We start from the raw sequence: 13,992 nt of genomic DNA, 5'->3' as shown, positions 1-13,992 counted from the left end.
ATGGGCATGGACCGCCTTACCATATTTTCTTGATTTGTATTGTAATGTCTTCCTTAAGATTGGCCCAGTGGGAGATTCCCCCGTCCACACAGTTTAGCATAGATGGAGGAATCTGTTGCACCTTTTCCATCTGACCACAGAAAATCTGCAGATAATTGTAAGGTGTATGGCCAGCTTTATATTGTAAAGTGCTGCACAAACTGTTGGCGCTATATAAATCCTGTATAATAATAATAACTTAGGACTGCTTAGGATTAACTGAGGGTTGGCAAGGGGTTAAATAGAAAAACAGCTTGATTATATTTATTTTTTAACTTGCGAAGTTGCTTTAAGGGCCTGTTCACACGACGTCCGTTTTGTGTGCTGACCGGCTCCGTACGCTGCTGCACTCAAAATGCATCCCAATGTATCCCTATGTGTTTTATGGGCTCCAGTTCTCACGTGCGCAGTCCGTTCAGCTTACGACAGAAAACAATACTGCATGTCACATTTTGTCAGGTCCGGAAACGGTCAGGAAACGCAAACGCGTCAAAAACGCGTCAAAAACGCACTGCACTGCAGCTAACATACTAACAGCCCCACTCCAGAAAAAATAAATAAAAAAATAATACTTTTTTTTTACTTGAACGCATAAAAAACGCGGCAAAAAAAGCACTGCATCAGTCTGCAGATCCGCACCTGATCAGGACCTGATATCATGTGAACAGGCCCCTAAATGTAAGACGATGTTTAATAAGCATTGAATGCATCAGATGCCCCTAATGTTTTGTATTGTTTATGTATTTCAATATTATATATGTGAAAACGGAAATGTGTGTCTCATAATCCTTAAAGTAGAACTGTGCTCATACATGGTACCATTACCTGCAGATTGGGAGAAATGCTTTTCCTGGAATGCAGAGGACCAGCATCTCTCTCTATCTGCTAGCAATGGTACCATGTATGATGACATGCAAACATGGACAGGCCCTGCCGGTGTCATTAACTTGAATGGGCACAGCAAGCACATCTGTAGGGACCCACTTGGGATTCCTATGCATTTGTTTTGTTAATTATTTTATAGCATCATTTGTTGGACTAAAATATATAGGGCCTAACAACAAACTGAGGTAGTAAAATATATCTCCAGCACACCATCGTCAAATCTTCAGAAAGTGATCATTTCATTGATGTACACACATCTTGTTACATTGCAACATTTCAGGGCCACTCAGGGTCCCTTCCTCAGGCATGACTGAGATATCCTGTTCATAACAACAAACTGAGACGCGAGAGATAATACTATATACTATCAGTTGCGGACGTAAGGAACAAAGGGCTCTGGTGCAAGATTTTTTTTGGGCCCCTCCCCCCAAAAAACTCACAAACACATCATTCTCCTTCCGCAGTGCTCGGCCGGCTGTCACTTTCTCTCCTCCTGGGATGTGCCGGTGTATCAGCAGAAAAATGGCACTTTCGGCATTATGCCAAAAGTGCCATTATCGGCCAATATGTTTTGGCGGCCGATATATCGGTGCAACCCTAATATTTACAGCAATGGAGAATGGCACAGGCTATAGAAGACTACATATCCCAGCAATACTTTATATAACAATAGCATTTCTGTATAAAGTACTGCTGAGATTCCTCAGCAGGCGATTGCTTGTAAGTCATACAGCAATCGCCTGCTGTCAAAAGCGGTACCAAGAGCACGGCTGCCGAAGCAGCAGTGTTCTTGTTTTAACCACTTCTGCGGGCCGCGATCTATAGACATATTGCGGCCCGGAAGTGGTTAAAGTGACATTAAAGTCAATTTTTTTTATCCCTCCCCCCAATGTTAATTAAAGCACTTACCTTAAATGATGTCTCTTAATCCGATCTTCTTCTTTCCTGATGTTTTCATCTGTCCCCCCAGCTGTGCGGCGGCTCTCCGATCCAGTGCTGACTCCTCTGTCCTTCCTGGCACTTCCTGTCCCAGGTGCAGGTGCATGCATCCATATACTTACCTTGCGTCTCTCCTCGTCTCCCGGCCGTAAATCTGAACTGCGCATGCGCCCGCCCCCAGATGCTCTGCGGCCGCCCGAGCAGTTTCGGATTTTCGGATAGGAGCGCGCGGCGAAGACGGGGGTAAGTTTAAACCGCTGTTAAAGGAGAACTATGAGGTGAGTGCTTTTCACTCACCTCATAGTTCTAGCCGACCTGTGACAATGAGACTGTCACAGGTCGGCTCAGTAGATCGGGAAGTGAGCGAACACATACCGGGTTCGCTCACCTCTCGATCCTGTCACGGCTCTCTGCCATGACAGGGGAGGGTCTGGATTCCACCCTCCCCGCTCCGCCAGCGCTGACTGGCAGGTCGGACGGGGGAGGGGGCGGGTACAGCTGGCTCTGCCTCTAGATAGGCAGAGCCGGCTGTCAGTCACGCAGCTGGGCGGATCCCGGAACAATTGTCGGAATCCGCTTCAGCTGTGGCGTCTTAGTATACCGCGAGCAGCAGCTCGCGGTATACTGTGGCGTCTCAGTATACCGCGAGCAGCAGCTCGCAGTATACTGCGGCATCTCAGTATACCGCGAGCAGCAGCTCGCAGTATACTGCGGCATCTCACTAGTTTGTGTCCTCCTGTTACCCTAAGGAGAACTATGGGGAAAAGCCCTAACCCCATAGTTCTCCTTTAAAGCGTTTTGTTGTAAAAAAAAAACTTTTTGCATATATCTACTGCTTGCTAGCCTTATATTTATGCAAAAAAGCCGGAGGGTTTAATAACCCTTTAATACTTACCTGATCTCTGGAACGACCAACAAGCGCAGACTCCCGTCTCTCACGCTGTCAGAATATGCATACAGAGCGTGTCTGTAACTATTTAAACCGGCGCGCTGTGTGCAGCTTCTGAGAAGATACGCTATTAGCATACCCGGGAAGGCGGCTGCACATTTTGCATTGTTCTAAAGATACGCTAATAGCGTATCTTCTCAGAAGCTGCACACAGTGCGCCGGTTTAAATAGTAACCGACACGGTCTGTATGCATATTCTGGCAGCATGAGAGGAGGGACACTTCGTTTGTTGGTGGATCGGATCAGGTGAGTATTAAAAAAAAGAAAAAATGTTTTATTATATGTTAAAAATGTCACCTTACCTTAGCCTGGTGGTCCGTGGGGGATTCCTGGTTGTGTGTGTGGGGGTCTATTGTGGCCGCAGCTGCTCCATACCTCTGCCGTGGGGCCTGCCGGGCGCTGGGCCCCCCCAGGCTGAGGCCCCCGTTGCGCCCACACCGGCGGTAGTTCCGCCACTGTATACTAGACAAAATTACCTTTTTTACCTAAAACACAAGCAGGTATCTGAGCTATAAAAAGACAAGATTGATCTACTTGTGGATGGCAGCGGCACACATAGGCTGCCCTGAGGATCACCTGCAATGGTCTGCAAAGCAATGCATAGCACTCTCCCACCAGAAATGACCTCTTGATAACTGAAGGCTGCTGCATATGCACAATGGGTTAAAGGTTCTCCTTTTTTTGTGTGTGCATGATATGACCTCCAGATCCCCTACTTAGGAGGAAAGGATAAATGTGCAGCTGTGTAAGGAAGTAAGCATGGCTGTAAATCTCATGGACAGTCTGTGTTTAATTACTGCACTATTAAAAGGAAATGGGTGGTTTGAGATAGTTACTTCCCATTTCCACCCCACTGAAAGCGGAACTTTGCTTTATCTGAAGTGCAATGCACCTGATGGTCTAACTGTTCTTGACAGTCTTGAGATTTAAACTGGGATGTCTTTGCTTACTGGATCCTCATGATGAAAACGAAGCATTGAATTCAGCAGACAAACCGGCCAGTTTTGCATACATAAAGAAAATAACATGTGCTCGTCCACGAGTGCAGAGGTAGTGAACACGCTTCCATTTCACATACCCCTGCAGACAAGACTATAGGTTATATCATTAGATGGAATGGCATTAGAATATATTTACATCTGTTTTACCTATTCTACTTTAGAACAAGCCTGTGTGCTATAGCGCCCAGGATCCCAGACTTACTTGGTTGCTCATTCTGAATGATCCCTTCTGCAATTCACTAATGGACAAACGGAGATGCCAGGGGGTATGGACCTGATCCACCAGCCACAAAAGATGTCCACTGTTTGTAGACTAGTCGGGGATTACTTTTTAGAAAAGAACAGACCTGATGGACAGACACCCAGAGGTACCTGCACTAAATTTAACCCCTTCATGACAGGCCTTTTTTTTTTGCACCCATGTTGTAATACACATTTTAGGCCTGCAAATTACTTAAAACCCCCAAACATTTTATATTTTCTGAAAGCCAAGACCCTATAGAATAAAATGGTGGCAGTTGCACATTTTTATGTTGCATGATATTAGCCTAACTCCTTATCAAACCCCAAACAAACAAATATAATATAAAGGATGAGGTTACAACGAGTAAATAGATACCCAACATGCCCAGGTTAAAAATTGTGTGCGTCTGTGAAACTGACAAGATTCAGTACCCCAAAAAGTCCACAGAAGACGCTTGAAATGCCCCCACAGGTCAACAGTTTAGAGATACCCAAAATACTGGCGCTAGAATTATTGCTCTCACTCCGGCGATACCCAACATGTATAGTGCGATCGTCGTTTTCATACGTAGGCGCACTGGACGTGTGTTTACGCGAAGAAGCGCGTGCTCGCGGGGCACTTTAAAAATTTTACAAATAATTTTTAGATTTATTTTATTTAATATTAATTTTAAAAACTGTTTTTTTTTTTAAACTTTACTTTAATTTCTATCACATACGGGGGCCTACAAGCCCCCCCCTATGTGATCTCATATTGGTGGTGACAGGTACTCTTTAAGGTGATGCTGGGGGTCCAAAAGACCCGTAGTATCACATTTACACTCTAAATAAGCTATTGAAGTGAAGATCGCACTTCAATAGCTTATAGCTGTGCTTCAGGAGCCCAGCACTGACAGCTATGGGACCGGAAGTGATGCAATCCGTGTCGCTCCCGGTTCCATAGTATGGGGAGGGGATAAGCCGCCGGGAGTCTGTTTAAACAGCCTCCCTGACTTTAAATGGAAATTTTTGTTCATGTGTAGAATTTACAGGGTTATTCACAAAAGGGTGAAGAGTTTGGAGAAGGCAGGAGAAGTGAACAATCTAGGACAACATAGCTGAACAGGAAAGTGACCTGAATTGGAGAATTGTTTCAAGTTTTGGCCTCTATTGTTCTCTTCTCCTGCCTTCTCCAAACTCTTCACCCTTTTGTGAATAACCCTGTTAGTCTCCTATAGGAGTGCTGTATGCATGGTGTGTATGACAGGGGAGGGGTCATAGTGTGAGCTTCCCAGCACTGCTATATAATTGTCTGGGTGAGTAACTCCTGCTGTCATTGTCCCAAGAACTTCCTCTTTTACTTGTGATGTGACTTTGATGCTTTGATAGAAGTGACACTGTTGCTGCCTTTGTATTGATGGCTCGCTGCAGGCTCCCTCTCCTGTTTTCTGGTATAGCTGCATAGTACTGCTGATCTCCATTACCTACCTAATACCAGAACCACCTTCCCAAGGCTGATCTCCACCTGTACGTGCCTTATACCTGGACCACCTTCCCAGGGATGATCTCCTCCAGTACACGGCTAATACTACTAATACTAGGACCACTTTCCCAGGATTGATCTCCCTGTTCTGATCTCCACCAGTACTTGCCTAATAATTGGACCACCATCCCGGTTCTGATCTCCTCCAGTACTTGTCTAATACCAGGACCACCATCCCGGCTCTGATCTCCTCCAGTACTTGCCTAATAATTGGACCAGCACCCCGGTTCTGATCTCCTCCGGTACTTGTCTAATACCAGAACCAGCATCCCAGGACACATGGAAGCAGCGATCCCAGCCGTAGACATGTCCGGCCGGCAGACACAGCCGCCTCTACCCTCTCTGCGCTCTGATGACAGCAGCGCTTACTGGCTGCGCAGGAGGCGCAATAACGAGGCGGCCCGGCGCTGCAGAGAACGGCGGAGAACGGAGGAGTTATTGCTGGAGCTGCACGCTATGGAGCTTCTCCGGGAGAACCAACGACTACGAGCAGCTCTGTGCGCCCTGTACCCGGGGCCACCAACCTCAGAATGGCCGCTGACAACTTCCACATGTCCCGTACAGCTTCCATACCGAGCCTGGACTCTGCCGCCCTTGTACCCGGCTCCTCCTCCAGAGACTACGACCCTGAGCTGCCACTTTCTGCCAACAACCCCCCCGGCCCTTGTGCCAGGGCTCGTGGTGCCCCCCTCACATGCTGCGGCTTGTACCAGTGCCCCGGTTGTCCTCAGGCCACAGACAGCTAGCATGGCTACCCCTACATTGTCCAGCCTGCCACACAAACTGAGACTGAAGGGAGCCCGGGCACTGAGCTGTGGAGAGATGGGGTGCTCTAACAATGCGGCTGACTGTGAGGGAGTCTAGAGGACAATGCCTGGATTCTGCTGGGACAATGATGTATAGAAGGACCATTTCAGGTGTCACACAAAGTTATGGTGGAAGAACATTGTATAGAAGGACCATTTCAGGTGTCACACAAAGTTATGGTGGGTGAACATTGTATTGAAGGACCATCTCAGGTGTCACACAAAGTTATGGTGGGAGAACATTGCATAGAAGGATCATTTATGGTCACACAAAGTTATGGTGGGAGAATATTGTATAGAAGGACCATTTATGATCACACAAGCTTATGGTGGGAGAACAATGCATAGAAGGACCATTTCAGGTCACACGAGGATATGGTGGGAGAACATTGTATAGATGGACCATTTATGGTCATCCAAGGTTAAGGTGGGAGAACATTGGATAGAAAGACCATTTCAGTTCACACAAGAATTCAGTCGGAGAATATTGTATAGAAGGATCATTGATAATCACACAAGGTTATGGTGGGAGAACATTGCATAGAATTATCATTTATGATCACACAAGCTTATGGTGGGAGGATATTGTATAGATGGACCATTTCAGGTCACGCGAGGTTATGGTGAGAGAACATTGTATATAAGGACCATTCCAGTTCACACAAGGTTATGGTGGGAGAACATTGTATAGATGGACCATTTATGGTCATCCAAGGTAATGGTGGGAGAACATTGGATAGAAGGACCATTTCAGTTCACACAAGGTTTCAGTGGGAGAACATTGCATAGAATGATCATTTATGATCACACAAGCTTATGGTGGGAGAACAGAGAACATTGCAAAGAAGGATCATTTATGGTCACACAAGGTTCTGGTGGGAGAACACTGCATAGAAGTCACACAAGAGGCATGTTCTGATGGGAGAACATTGAATATAATGGTCACTGCTGGCCACACATGAACTGAAAGTAGAGGGATATAGCGGGTAAAGCCTCTTCTGCTGTAAACACATTGTATAGAAGGACCATTCTGGCCATGCAATGGGCTGTCTGTGGGTAGTTATAAAGGATAAAGTTTTACTGATGTGAGAACATATATAAGGGTCAGTGCTGGCTACAGATGGACTGACTGTAGAGGGAGTATAGAGAGAACAAAGCTTCTTCTGTTGTGAGTACATTGTATATTAGGACCATTGCTGGCCACACATGGACTGACTGTAGAGGCATATAGAGGGCAAAGCTTCTTCTGCTGTAAGAGAATTGTCTAGGACCCTTTCTGACCACACATGGACTGTCTGTGGAGGAGTATAGAGGACAAAGCCAAACATTTGTAAAAACATTGAGAAGGATTTATCAAAACTGGAGCAGACAAAATCCAGAGCAGCTGTGCATGGCGACCAATCATCTTCTCTCTTTTAAAATCTTAACTGAACAAACTGAAGAGAGAAGCTGATCGTTTGCCATGGCCAATTGCTCCAGATTATGTCTGCTCCAGTTTTGATACATTCCCCCCTGTGTTTATAAGGGTGATTTCTTGCCATACACACGTTTTATTGATAACACTGAAAAGTCTGCATTGGCTCATTATGTAAATACTGTATATTCAGGAGTATCCCCAATGTATCCAAATTTCCAATTGATCCTATAATTGCTGACATCATTACATTTATGTTGCTGTTTGGGTTCAGAGCCTTACCTCAATCGCATATTCTATGTAAAGCTGATCTCACATTAAACCTAAACGCTGGACTACAATAGACAATCAGATTGTAATGTGAGTGGCCAGCTTGTCAGTAATGAAAGAGAAGTTTGCATTGCTACTAATTGTCCAATGCACACTTTTTTTTTAATGGGACCTGCATTGGAATTTGTTACGTTGCCTGGGTTATGTACTATCTTTCTAAATGACTTTACATTTGTATGAATCATTATTGGGAGATTTCTGTGACAAATGCTGCAGAATTGTATCATTCATTTTTACTTGGTACATTCACGCTTTTTCATATTTCTGCTTCTGAGTATCATTTTGCAAACTATTAGGTAATATATAAGCCGTTTGCATTGAAAAGGGGATTAACAGCTTTAAGAAGTTAGGAGATGAGGATATATCCAGGATATAACATATTCATCATCTGCTATCATCTTAGGGCCCATTCACACACCATAGCATTACACTAAAGGCACGGTTTCTGTGTGTTTAGCACGCGCTAGCACACAATGTTACAAAAGGTGTGCTGATGTGTTGCACTGCCTTTTTTTTTTTATGGCACCCCAACGCACACCCCGGTGGGCTATGTGTTGTGCTGCAATGTAAAGTAATAGCATGCGATGTGTTGATGTGCATTAAAAAAAAGTAGTGCATGCATTGGGGTGCCATTTTGAATTATTGGCAACGTATCAGCGCCCCACATGCTGCATTGCGTTGTGCTACAGCATGCACTAAACCGCGCTTTCAGCATAATGCAATTAGGTGAATGGACCCAAAGAGGATAACTGATAATGAATATGATATATCCTGGATATGTCATCTACTGCTAACTGTCAATTCTCTGTGTGATGCAAACTGCTTATACATTACCAGATTATATATAGATATATAAGAAAGTTAGAAATAGTTTATTTTGTTTACTAGTGTCATCTTTTGGGGCTCCCCCCTAAGACTATGCTGATCAGCTGCTTCTTTTATGTAAATGAACCTGTGAATATAGGGATGTGAAGGCTGCCCGTAAATGACTTGCAAGACAGGAGTTCATACTTTCAGAGTTCATTGGTTGAATGCTTGTTCTAGGTCAGTAACTCGCTGAATGGTGAACACAGGATGAAGATGACAGCGGCCTAACCTGCACCTTAAAAACAAGTCAGCAATGGCAGATCCTGTACTATTGTCTTCACAAGTTCACTAATAAAGCAAATCCACACATGCTGCAGTACTCAAAACTGCTTGGGATTTCTTAGCATGGCCCAGGCAATTTTAAAGTAAAAAGGTTTTTAAGCTATTTCAAACGCTGATGATATCACTTACAATGAATGCTGCTACTTGATGTTTAAAAGTTTAAGCTTCCTACAGAATCAGCTGGTCCCCTGGGCACTGGTCCTGATATCCTGTTTTAGGATGGGGCTATAGGACCCTGCAAAGGAAAGGAGACACCAAAAACACGATTTCAGTACCAGTGCTCGGGATCTGTAGGAAGCTAAAACTTTTAAACATCAGAAGAAGCATCCATTGTAAGAGATTCAGTTAGCATTTTAAATGCTTAAAACACAGAGGCACAGCAAGGCAAACCTCTCCTCAGCTCTCTGCTCCTGATATGTACCCCAAAAAGGGATCAGGTTAGTGGGAAATTCAAATTACTGTTGGCCTAATAAAATGTTTAGAGTGGAGTAAAATCAATCTGCTTTAGTCCACCTTAGAGTATCAGGGTGAACCTTAATCCTATGGGAACCATACCGCAAGAAGCATTGGGCTTGGTTTACTAAAGGAGTAAGACTGTTCCCTGCAAACTGAATGTTCCCTGAGCTTAGTAAATACTGTGCAGCTGTGTTTAAACACAACAACTTTTTTGTAACTCCTTTGCACATACATGATTGCGTATTCAAAGTCAAACCATCTTCACTTATTTACTAAGCTCAGTAATCGTTTGCTTTGCTCAGTGAAGTGTCTCTACTCCTTTTGTAAATCAACCCCACAGTGTCAACTTCCAGCAGCAATCGGTAGTGGCACACAAGAGCAACTTGCCTTCAGTTGAAAGCACATACGCTCTCTATTTTCCTTTTTATGTATCCTTTAGTTGACGTTTAGGGGCTGATGAATTCATTTTCCATCTACCATATGGCTGGGTGAATGCCGTTTGCCTGGCATTATGGCCACTAGATGGAGTTGCAGAGCATTTCCTATGCTCAGTAGCTCCATCTAGGTGCAGTAATGCCGTGCAAGCAGCATTCATCCAGGTATACACTGGGCAGAAGTTTTACACTTATGTGTAACTGCAATGCAGATGCAGCAAAGTCCTGTAGTACCTATCACATAACATCTCCAGTGTACTTTATATTAGCTAGTAGAGTGCCATGATGTGCTCACTACCCACTTTTCTTGTTTGCCTTTCAATGTTTTCCTCCAAGAAAGGCAAGCTCTGAAACAGCTTTATGAGCATCTTTTGTATGTGTTGCGATGATATATACCTTGGCACATTGTTTACCAAAATGGAAAAAATGCATTTGATAGAAAAAGCGATATTTCTGTGAATTTGTATGTACAATTTGCTGTTATACTGTAGATATATATTCCGCACAATTTGCAATTTACGTCAACATTCTCTCTTTTTTTATTTGCTCTGATGATGAAACTATAAGGGGTCTATTCACTAATGGGTGAAGAGTCTGGAGAAGGCAGGAGAAGTGAACAATCTAGGACAACATCACTTGTCCTAGATTGTTCACTTCTCCTGCCTTCTCCAAACTCTTCACCCATTAGTGAATTGACCTGTATGTATTACTGTTTTTCTAGTTCATATAACTTTTTTATGGTATAAGAAAATATGTGCTACATTTATAACGCATTTCCGGTTGTTTTTAAAATAAACATTTATTAACATAAACGAGCCTCTGCATTCTATAATAATTAAGGGAGTGTATGGTCGAAAACTAAAAAGAAATCTGTATTTCTGGATTCAATTTCCAGGAGTTCTATCCCATTTCTAATAACCATATCAATCAGGAAATTTGTAGACGTACTTATTAGACATGCAAAGACTAAAAATTTGTGTAGGGCGAAAAACGAAAACTAAAAACGTTGTCATTTGTTTTATAAAACAAAACAAATTTGAATGCTATTTCAGGGGCGAGGAGCATGACGTCACACGCCTGTTGTGTCCCACCATCTTGGTGTATACCTAGGTATACACCAAGATGGCAGCGCCTATACCGATGTGCGACATCACCATGTGAGGTCATGCTCCCCGCCTCCAAGATTCCAGCATGCATGCACGTTCTCAGACAAATTATTATGTGCCCCAATACATATATTCGGGCATATGACAATTCGTTAATTCGGATTCGGACGAATTTGGTTGATTTGAAGGTTCGTCCGAATCCTAATGCACTAATCTAGTACTTATTGAAGATGCCCACAATTTCACTCAGCCCTGTGAATATGCACTTTCTGGTGTCACCACTCTAACTAAGCCTGCAGTCTGAACTATAACTCAGTGTCTGAACAATGTAACATTAGTAATGCCTGCTGAAAGCAATGCATGATGGGATGCGTAGTCTTGAGAAATCAGCAGCAGGAAAAGAGATGCAAAGCACACTGGGAGTCCAGGAAGTTGATGATAGTGATGGGCATACTGCACTCACTACATAAAAGGGATTTTTTTTTAAAGTAAGCTTTGATTGCATTATCAAAGCACTTATCGCTCTCTCTCTCTCTCTCTCTCTCTCTCTCTCTCTCTATCTATCTATCTCTATCTATCTCCGATAACTCTCTCTGTCATAAAGGTTACTTGCTATGCAGGGAATGTTTTGTGGCTACAGACTTAAATAGAACATAGAACCACAAAGGAAGTCACAGCAGACTGCTTGAATCTCTCTGTGATTAAATACATTCTATAAGATGATTTAGTCATTCCAAGAAATGAAGGTATTCTAAGGTCTTTGAAGAAATAAAAACTCTCCTCCCATGTATTACAATGATTCGAAATCAGGAGCGTTCTAGAGCTTACAGTCCCTGTACAGCAGGGTTGGAGTGTGAGAGGAAGAAGCAGCACATGGAGTCAGTTAGTTCATGTGCTGACAAGAAGCATGCTGACAGAAAGAAAAAACACAGTGACAATGAGATGAGCTCAGCACTTGGCTGCTTCTCCTTTCACTGTCCACTGTCACGGAATAATTTGGATTGTTCATTAATTTGATTCAGGTAATGTTAAAGGTAAATCGCTCTTCAAGGCCCATTCACACTGCACAAGAAAAACTCAGGTTGTTTTCTATGTGCCCTGTTCACACTACAATGTAAGTGTAATGGGGAAGCATTATGCTGCAGCACACTGAATACCATTGCAGGTCATCACAGCGTAGTGTACTGCGATACTGTGTGGGGACCTAAATGGAGTGTACACATTGCGCATTATCAATAAAGTTAAAAAAGTAAGCAGTGATAGCACCAACAGTGGGCAATACACCATACGCTGGAGCTGTTAGAACACACTAGCCCGCCCACTAAAACAGGGCTTACTAGTGTGAATGGGCCTTCAACCTCACATAAAGGCCCTATGGTGGTAAAAGATAACCAACTCATCTGCTGCAGGGCTAAACTTTTAGACCTTATTCATTTCATCCAAACATGCAAATAGCTAAATTGGGTATGACTTATATCAGGGGTGGGCTAACTCCGATCCTCCAGCTGTGGTAAAACTACAAATCCCAGCATGCATCTGCCTCTTGGAGTCATGCCTGTGGCTGTCAGAGTCTTGCATTGCCTAATGAAATTTGTAGTTGCACCATAGCTGAGGGGCTGAAGTGTGTCTGCCCCTGGTTTACAATATCTGGCAACTGAAATTCCTCTAGTACTTATAATGGCTTACATATACTAATGCAGGATTTCAGCCAGTCACAGTACAGCCTAAGGTCTTTTGTGAGATATTTTACCAGGTTACATGTATGTATTGTGGCTTGATTGCAAGTTAGATTTAAAAGTACTAGTTTAAGTCAGTTAATTAGTACTAGTACTAAATTGGTAGTAGTTTAAGTACTACTTAAAGTATTAAAGACTGATTTCAGCTTTTAAAAAATTGGAGCTCTCATTAAACTAATACCTGGTGATCATGCCATGAAGGTCCTTGTTTAAGCATATAGGACACAATAGTCCTCACAATGTGCTCCTGTCACCTTCTCACATGTGACTCTGATGAAGACTTCACATTGCACAGGCATGTTCCACTGTTTTCATTATCGGGAAGTTGTTCCAGAGCAATGATGTGCAACCATGTAGAGAGGAAGTGGTCAAAAGGTTGGGGGGGATCAGCAACACTGCAAAACAAAAAAGGGTGAAAAAAGGTGAAGGTGTTTAATGGAATTTTATCTACTTTAAAATTAGATCATCTATTTAATGCATCCACTGCACTGTTAGTAGTCAATAAACACATCACCCATTTCACCAACTACCATCTAGCCCTCAGTTCCTGTTATTCTGTATTGCAAGAATGCTTGATAGGAGCACTTGTGCAGTCTGGACACCAGATGATACCGTGGAACAAAACACATTAATGCTCATTGTGTTAGATATATTTAAATAATGAGAGCCATTTATCCACATGTTCAAGCTGCCTGTTAGTCAGCTCATAACATTACCAGATGTCAGCATAGACTTAGTATATATTACAAAGATCTAGGGGAGATTATTTCTCAGCCTTTCATGTTTTGATCAGTGGAGACTAAATACATAGTTTATGATAAGTGAAGGAACAAACAAAGGAACAAAGGAATTATACAGCTGTTTGACACAAACATAATAGTGAATTCCTTAAAATATATGTGTTTTTTTTAATGTTATAAAGTGAGGTATTATAGTGATAAAAGGGGGGATAGGCTAAAAAAAAAATAAAAAACATAATTATA

Source organism: Nanorana parkeri, unplaced genomic scaffold (genome assembly GCF_000935625.1).
Source record: "Nanorana parkeri isolate BGI_ZX_2015 unplaced genomic scaffold, ASM93562v1 scaffold246, whole genome shotgun sequence".
NCBI lineage: Eukaryota > Metazoa > Chordata > Amphibia > Anura > Dicroglossidae > Nanorana > Nanorana parkeri.
The sequence above is the reverse complement of the archived record's forward strand: the minus strand, read 5'-3'. Positions refer to the sequence as shown.